This window comes from Gossypium raimondii, chromosome 10, assembly GCF_025698545.1.
Source record: "Gossypium raimondii isolate GPD5lz chromosome 10, ASM2569854v1, whole genome shotgun sequence".
NCBI classification, from domain to species: domain Eukaryota; kingdom Viridiplantae; phylum Streptophyta; class Magnoliopsida; order Malvales; family Malvaceae; genus Gossypium; species Gossypium raimondii.
The window spans coordinates 14,173,536-14,182,904 of NC_068574.1; the positions used below are offsets into that span (position 1 = coordinate 14,173,536).

Below are 9,369 nucleotides of genomic sequence, written 5' to 3' on the forward strand. Positions count from 1 at the left end.
TGTCACGAACTCAGTAAACCACTTGGACATCATCTGGAAGAAGGCTTCTTTAGCCTCTCCTCCTCGGCCCTCAGACGCGGGTCTACTACCACTAAAAGTTGCCCCGTAAACGGAGGCTTACGCATTACTTTCTAATTCATTGGAATTGGCTCGGTTGGATGACATATTATCTATATGAAAACATAATTCAATTTGAGTCAGGAGTTATCACACTATCGCAGGTTATATAATGGTATGTATTTCTAGACTCCATACATGCTACATTCAGTCCGATAACTGACTAAACCGTAGTTCTGATACATTAAATGTAACACCCCTAACCCGTATTTATCGCCAAATTAGGGTTACAGAGCATTACCGTACAATCGAAAACATTTAAACTTAACTTCATTCAATAACATGAACAAATCATAAACCATTCATATACATACATATAGTCCCCAAATTAACCCTTTGAGACCCTAAAAATACCTTAGAAATGATTCGGGACCAATTTGAAATCATTTGGAAAGTTTAGGAAAAAGTCACAAAATTTTGAATATAGGGGTCACACGGCTGAGACACATGCCCGTGTCTTAGGCCATGTAACCTTCGAACTAGGGGCAAACGGTTGTGCCCCAACCCGTGTCCTCACCCTTGTAACTCTTTAAGTAGGGTCACATGGCCATGTCACACGCCCGTGTGCCAAGCTGTGTAACTCTCTAAGTTGCCCCACACGCACGTGTGCTAGGCCGTATAACTCACTGACTTGCATAGAGAGGAACTCTCAGATGACACATGGCTGTGTCGCCAGGCCGTGTGCCTTACACGCCCGTGTCTAGGGGTGAGTATTCGATTGAGTCGAGTCGAATCAAGTCAAAAAATTTCGAGTAAGTCGAGTTGACGAATCCTATTTTAGCAACCGAACTCAATTTGTATTTTTTTCGAACCAAGTAAAAAATTTCGAGTCGAATTAACGAATCTTATTATTTATACTCAATGTTTCATTTACATGGACCGATTATTTTACTAGTAGCAAAGTGCAAACTTTTAGATTAATTTTGTATAAAGGAAAAAAGGAGAATGGGACGATTAGGGAAGGAAAGTATGACTAATAGGTTAACATTTATCAAAACAACGTAGTTTTGCCTTTTAACTTGATAGTTTTGACTTTTAACTTTAGAAAAGGTAAACATTTTTCAAAATGACGTAGTTTTGTCTTTTCTTATTTAGATTTTCAGATAACTTGAATTAAGGGTGAGCGTTCGATCGAATCGAGTGAAACCGTTCGAGTTAAATTAGAAAAATTAATAATGTTAAATTAAAATCTTGTACAATATAATTATTTTCATGTTAGAAAATATAAATTTGAAACAATATATATTTGAAAACTTTTTTAAAGCAAAATTAAAAAAAAAAAGATATTTTAGTATGATAAACTTGAATCACTAATCACTTATTTAGATTCCAAAATTATTATTCTATAAAAATTTAATTTTTATATATTTTTAGATTTTTTAAATTTATAATTTTAAAAAATTATAAATTTTAGAATTTTTATAAATATTTTGAATTTTAAAAATTATTTTCAAAATTTGAAAACTACTTTGATTTTTTTTTTGTAATTTTTGCTATGAGAGAGACCAATTTGCTCATTTTCAAAATTGACAGGGACCAAAATGGTATTTATACTAATCTGTTATTCGAATTATTCGAGTTATTCGAATTGTAAAAATTCAACTTGAACTCGAAATCCAAAATTTCTTATTCGAGTTGATTCGAATAATTCGAATAACTCGATTAAATTAACTCGAAATTTGAAATTCTTTTCGATTTTTTCGAATTGAATTGAATTTTGCTCACCCATACCCGTGTCTCAGGCCGTGTGGACTCAAATTTACTTAAACTCAAGTCGTTTCCAATACCATTTCATGCATAAACATTTAGGTCTTTTGTGCACATTTTCAAAGCACCAAAACCCTATCAAAACATATAATTTCCATTTCAAGAATTCTAATTCAACTAACCAATATGCCATTCAAAGGCACCTCAATTGCATTCAATAACACTACCTAAACATGTCAACTTTACCACATTTCAATCAGCAAATACTAGTTCCATACTTTTCAAAACATACCACAAACTTGACCATTATCATACCATTCCAAATATACCATATAAAACCCAAATTCTGCCTGGGCCCGCACACACAAATTAAACCAACCAAAAATAATAATCAAAAAGACCAGTCCGTTTACATTGGAGCCTGAAAATTAAAATAAACCCATTTCATCAAACCCACTATTCAGCCCAAAACAAATAAACCCAATACACCCCGGCCCAATAACCAAAATTACAAAACCAGCCTAATTAGGGCCCAAAACACTTAGCCCGAGCCTAACCCTAAATCAGCAGGTTGCCTCCGTTCGGCTCTCCACGCGCGCCGCTTCCCCTACGCGAACCAGGCCTCCATGCCAGCTGGCCATCCACCTAAAATAGAAACAAACAAGCAGCAGTGAAAGAAACCGAATAACAGCAAAAAAGCAAGCAATCGGATTACAGCAAAGAAAATAACAGAATAAGAGGATAGATTTTTTTTTATATTTTTTTCATTTTTCATTTCTTTCTTTTTCTGTTATTTCGGCTATATAAAGCCAAATACAGCTCTGTAAAAGGGGTTACTGAAATCGAAAATACAAAAACAGAAATCCAAAGCAACGAAATCAGAATGTTTTTTAAGGTGATAGAAAATCTTGTTTTCTTCTTTCGAGTATTTTCTTTCTTTTTTTCTTTAAACTTTCCATTTTTTTACTGAATATAGATAGAAAAGAGAAGCAAAATATAAAAAGGGGGATTTACCTTCATAAAAATGCCGTCCAAACCTCGTTTATTCCGTTCAAATCGGTTTAGATGAGGGATTTTAGAGTTGAAGCGGCGAAAATGGAGGAGAGATTTAGAGTGAGTTTGGATGGGTGATTGGGTGCGGTGCGGTACGTTTAGCCTACTTTTTGTCTCACGCTAGAGTATTGCTACAGTATCTAATCTCACCGCCACTGCTGTTTTTACACTAAACGCAGGTAAACGCACCGCCCATCCAAACTCACCCTTAGTTTTTTTTAGGTCTGTTAAAAGTGATAAATGGTTGTTGATTTTTAGGGTTTAATTTGGCTTGTATATAATGCATGAAACGGCACCGTTTCGGGCCAGTTTCAGTGGCTCCAAAACGGTGCCGTATTGGTTATAACCTGTGACTCGACCCGTCTGTCTAAAGGATCTGAGTGTTTCTGCGGTAAATGGGAAATTTTCGCACACGGTCCTTCCACATTTCAAGACCGTTTCGATCCGGTCCTTTTTTGTATTTTATTTCCTTTTAAATTTTATCTCCCGTTTTATTTCTGTTTCAATTAAGTCCGCATCAAAGCGCCGCGTTTTGGGGGTGGGGAAAATTTTCCATTTAGTCCCCCATGTCATGCGGGCGTTGCGTTTTGATCCCTGGATAGTTTTTTAATTTCGATTTCTTTCCTTTAAACTCTGTTTTGACTTCAATTTAATCCTTATTAATTCAATGTACTTAATTTTAATTTTAATTTTTTTAAATTCATTTAAATATTTATTACTCAATTTTTTATTTAATTTCAAATCTAATATTATTTTGGTGTTTAAACTTAATATTATTTTAGTTTTATTATTAATATTGTTTAATTTATTGTATATTATTATCTTAGATTTATCATGCATTATTATTTGTAATTTATCAATATTATTATTTTAAATTCATCATTAACATTATTTAAATTTATCATGTATATTTATTTTAAATTTATCATTAATATTTTAAATTTATCATATATTATTATTTTGAATTTATCAGGTATTATTATTATTAGAATAATCATCCAATTTTTAAATTTATTATGTATTATTATTTCAAATTTATTATATATTGTTTATTGTAAATTACTCTATTCATTTCAAATCGTGGATATTATTTGTATTAAATTATATATTCATATATATATTATTTGTTTTAATTCATGCGTTGTTTTAAATTTCACCTACATATATTATTTATTTTGGATTATACACATTATTTTTTAAATTACTTTGTTATTATTTTCTATATAATATACCTTCTAATTCTTCTTTACTCATCTTTTATTTAAATATTTTGTATATTATGTTTACACATTATAAGTGTTAAAATGTTTACATGTAATTTTAAATGATTTTTAAATGATTTATTTTAATTCGTTTCATGTGTTCATTTCATTTTGAATTGATTTGTATACTAGTTTTTTAGCTTATTACTTGCTTCACTTTGTTTTATTTTATGTACTATTTATTTGGTATTGAGTTTTGTTTCATGTATTATTTTGAGTTTAAAACTATTATGTGCATTTGAGTTCGTATACTCATATTTGTATGGTAGTCTATCCATGTATATTGTTCCATGTTCATACATTTGCTTTTCAGTTCCAAACATTACATTGTAGTTAAAATTCCTGATTTATTTACCAAAAATTGATCATTTCATTTCTTTTCATTTCGAATAAATCAAATTTACATCATTGATAATATTGCATTAAATTTTTGCTTTAATCCAAATTCGTAAAAAAGGAGAAAATGAAGTTTGCAATTTGTCATCTTTGGAATGATGAGGAATCGTGCCCTAACTTACGGGGTTTCGCTTTTCTCGTCGAACTAAAACGGCTAAGCATTTTTTTGGTTTCAAAATACACAAAATTTCGATAAAAATTTTAAAGGTTAGCTTATTCTCGAAAATTCAAATGTTGCATCGGTATGACATTTCATTGCCTCGGGACGAGAGGGTTTCTTTTATGTTCATTCAAAGTTATTCAAGTGTTGTTTTAAAAAGTATAATATAAATAAAAGGGGATTGTTTTAAATCCTTTCGGGTTTTCAACTTTCGACTTTAAGACATTAACTAATCAATTAGGTACCAATTTTGGGCGTTACAAGGGTGCTAATCCTTCCTCGTGCGTAACTGACTCCCGAACCCGTTTTTTTATTCGTAGACCAAAATCGTTTTCAAGGTGATCTGATCACACCTCGATAAAATATCGGTGGTGACTCCAATCTTTTTTTCAAATAAGTCGACAACTAATTTTTCTTTTTCCAAAAAATGGTTTCGACATACCATAGGAGTAATTCAAGATATACATCACAAGATAACCAAATAGACACAATCTAACATGGCACCAAATGGTACAAACCAAGTTAACTTCCACAACTTATACATTTTAAACACCAATAAAACATCCAACAAAATGCCATTACAGTTCAACCTATACATGCCATTATAAAATTGGCCAAAACATTCAAAAATTACCGATATTTATGCTAGATAGTGTGAGATCTTCGACGAGCTTTCAATGAGCTTCCAGTAATCTATAAAACATAGGAAAGAAACTATGTAAGCAATTAATGTTTAGTAAGTTCGTATAGTTCAAAACATAACTTACCATTTTAATTTGCATAACATAAAGCATAAGTACATTAAAGTTCAAATCATAAGCTTGATATTAACCTATACATCACTATCAGTACACAAGTTAGCACATTTGTACATAACTCATTTGAACTAACCATATGATAAGTCATTTTCCATATGAAATACATCATTTGATTCATACATTCTTTCCATAAGCTTATGCATAATTCCATTTGAAAACTTACCATTTCAATCCCTTTTCTTGCCTGTTAAACCATCTAGAATTTCATCGGATACTCGGGAAAGCTCACACGAAGTGTGCCTCAACATATAACCATAACTTTCCTTTACATCATTGCTTACACGAGCTGTGAAAAGGGCCTGCTCACACGAGCTGTGGGTCGGAATGTGAGCTACACGATGCTGCTCACACGAGTTGTGGAGTATCTGCAACAGATGCAGGACCTCAGCCATCAGTAGGACATTCAAGACCAACACTCGAAACATGAAATCCTTAATGACATGTCATTTGTATCCTACGAATTCCTAAGGTTCAATCGGGACTCGATATCCGTTAATTCATCATAGTATTGATAGGTTTATACATTGATCATTTGCATTATAAATAACATAATAATATTCAATTTAAATACATAAACATGATAGTCGTTCATACGAACTTACCTCGATAACTAAGGCATAGAAATTAAATCGAGCTAATCTGAAGCTTTGGTTTTGCCTCAATCTAGGTCCGTACGTGATTTATCTTGATCTAAATAGATAATTATATTCAATTAAGTACTGTAATTAACCTCAAACATTCAATTCAATCCACATTTCATATTTATGCAAAATCACTATTTTGCCCCTAACATTTTAACTATTCACAATTTAGTCATTAAGCTTACAAATTGAAGTCTAATCATTTTAATCCCTCTTATAAGATAACCAAAATCTTTAGGGACTTAATCCAACCCAAATAAATCATCATTTCATAAATTTATCATGAATTTTTACTAATTTTACAAACAAATCCCTAAATGCAAATTTAATCAAAAATCACTTTACAAAACTTGTTTGTTTCTCAACAAAGCCTCATAATCTATCATTTAACATCAAAAACCATTCAAGAACATTCATGGCATAACCCTCAATCTTTAACAGTTTTACAAATTGACTCATGGACTAGCTAGATTAAGTTAAAATGATCTCAAAAACATAGAAATAATTAAAAATAGGGTTCAAAATCATACCATGCAAACAAGGAAGCTTGACCAAATGCCCTAGCTAGCTTCAATGGCGTAATTTCGGTGGTGTTTAGAAATGAAGAAGATGAAATTTAACTTTTGTTTTATTTAATTTATGTTTAATTGATTATTTACCATTTTAACCTTTAAAAACTATCATAATTACATTAATACCTTGCAATGCACATCCACTATCCCATATAAATGGTCTATTTACCATTCAAGTCCTTTAGTTTAAGGTTTCATAGCCATTTGACCCTTTTAACTAATAGAACTCAACTTTTACCCTTTTTATGGTTTAGTCCTTTTCATTTAATTAACTACTTAAACATCAAAATTTCTTAACAAAATTTTAATATGACCTAAATATATTCCTATAGACATTTAAATAATAAAAAAATAATTTACTCGTCGGAACCGTGGTCCCGATATCACTGTTCTGATATAAATTAAAACGAGTTGTTATAACCCTAGCATGCCATGAGTTAACGGATGTTAGGGGCTTACACGAAAATTGATTTTTCAAGAGCTTAATTGATTGCTAATATTTGATTAAGGGTTCAATTGGGTGTTGTTTTCTATTGAGAGCTCAATTGATTATTGAATTGTTTTACAGGGGCTTTTTGATATATTAAGCTGTGGGAACATAATAATTTAAATATTGAGTAATTTAATATAAAGTTTAATTTTTTTATTATGTATTCATTTAATAAAAGTATTTTAATAGAATAAGAATTCTTATCAATAAGTATGATCTATCTTCTTGAGATGTAAATCTATTTAACCAAATATTTTAGTAAAAGTAAAATATTTATTTAGAAATGTGATAAATCTTATAAATAATAAAAAATATTTAAAACGACAAATTCAGTAATATAAGAACAACAAAGGTTATATTAGTTAGTTCAAAATTTTTCTAAACTTGTACTTTTATATATATATGCAGATAGATTATATATTAAATATATTATTTAACATAAATATAAATTTAGTAATTACATAAAGTAAAGATATGTTATTAATCTTGTTATTATATAATAATGATTAAATTATTTTATTATATAAAATCTTTTAAATACATATTTTATTAGTATAAATATAATTTTAATTCTTACTAAATTGTAAAATAATGTTTTAATTTTTCAATAAAATATGGTTTTAACCCTTATTATTATTACTTAACAAAAAGTACTTTTATTTTATTATTTAATGTAAAAATATGTTTAATTATTTATTATATGATAAAACTAAACTTGTAAACACATATCTATTTAATCGTATAATCATAAATTTCCAATTGAATTGCATAAAGCTTACATAATGTAAACCTTAAACTCGTATACACATTTTTCATGTAAATTTTAATTGAGTTTTGATCATAAATGAATATATGATAAATCATACCATCATTATAATTCTAATGATTATTTATGAATTTGTTATCTAAATCCAAAAATGTTCCATCAAAATAATTTTATAATTAAAATATGATAAAAAAATACAACTTTTTAAAAAGGGAACTTTGTTGGCTGCTAGGGATTCAACTCCTTGAAATATTGAATGAAGATGGTAGATCCACTTTCAATTATTTTTATTTAAATTTGAGGTAAGAGAAAATCAGCATAGTTGATTATTCAAAGCTATTTAAGTATAGTGTTTTAAAATTATGGTAACAAGTTTCAAGTTTATCACGTCGCTTCTTAAATTTTGGATCACGTGGATACTGCAATACTAAAGATTGCACAGTCTCCTTCACTTAAATGCACAGGTCATGATTCCAAATCTTTTATTGTTTTTTTTTTGAAAAGTTTGCATTCATTATTTATTTGAAGTTATTGTAAGAATTACGAGACTTAATTTACTTTTTATCTCATATTATAATATTTAATATTATCACCACTATTTTATAACTTTTGTCAATTTTTCTCAAATATTTTCTTTCCAAATTAAAAATCAAGAGACTATAATAATATATTCAACATTAACATTTTACAAAAGGAAAAAATTAATAAATCAAATATTTATACGAGAGATCATTTACATAAAGAGCCAAGAAGAAGATAATTCATATTTTTATTTTGTGCTTTTAATTTCGACATCAAGCTTCTTTCTTTTCTCTCAAAATGTTGAGACATTATTCAAGAATATAATTTTTAACAAGACATACAAATCAAAATACAAAAATTACTAGCCTAATATGTATATGTATGGATATAAGCCAAATCAACTGATTTTCTGAAATTTGCTTTAAAATCTATTTTCAACCTTTAATTATTATTAAAGTTATATAATTAAAAACTATAAAATATTTTGATAATATAAACTATAACCTACACACGATAATTTATATATAAATTTAAAAAATAGGGTCCGGGATCCATCCCTGGGTGTCATCATCTTCAGTCCCTTTGGAATTGTTCATCCTTTTACCAGTTCCAACAATTTACCATTTCGAGTTTCGATTTCTGTATCTTAAAAAAGAAGTTCCGAAATTGTTTCAACTTGTTCATGTCCATTAACAAACCATAGATTCTTTCCCCTGAATGATGGAAGTTACTCTTCCACCTCAACATCCTCTACTCATCTAATCTTTAATTTTATCCAAATATCTTCTGACAGGCGGTGATGAATTGAGGTATCGTATCGGCTTGAATTCTGTTCCTAAGTTCTTAAACCAAAGTTGAAGCAAAG

The 9,369-nt window shown here is 29.4% G+C and overlaps 1 long non-coding RNA gene across 1 annotated transcript; it reads right to left on the bottom strand.

The window, feature by feature from the left end:
- Positions 1–5,148: 5,148 nt before the first annotated feature.
- On the bottom strand, positions 5,149–6,742 carry LOC128033720 (uncharacterized). The gene is made up of 3 exons (XR_008189710.1): positions 6,685–6,742; positions 5,677–5,878; positions 5,149–5,388 (listed from the first exon to the last, which is right to left on the bottom strand). It is a non-coding gene; the product is annotated as an uncharacterized LOC128033720 (long non-coding RNA).
- Positions 6,743–9,369: the final 2,627 nt, after the last annotated feature.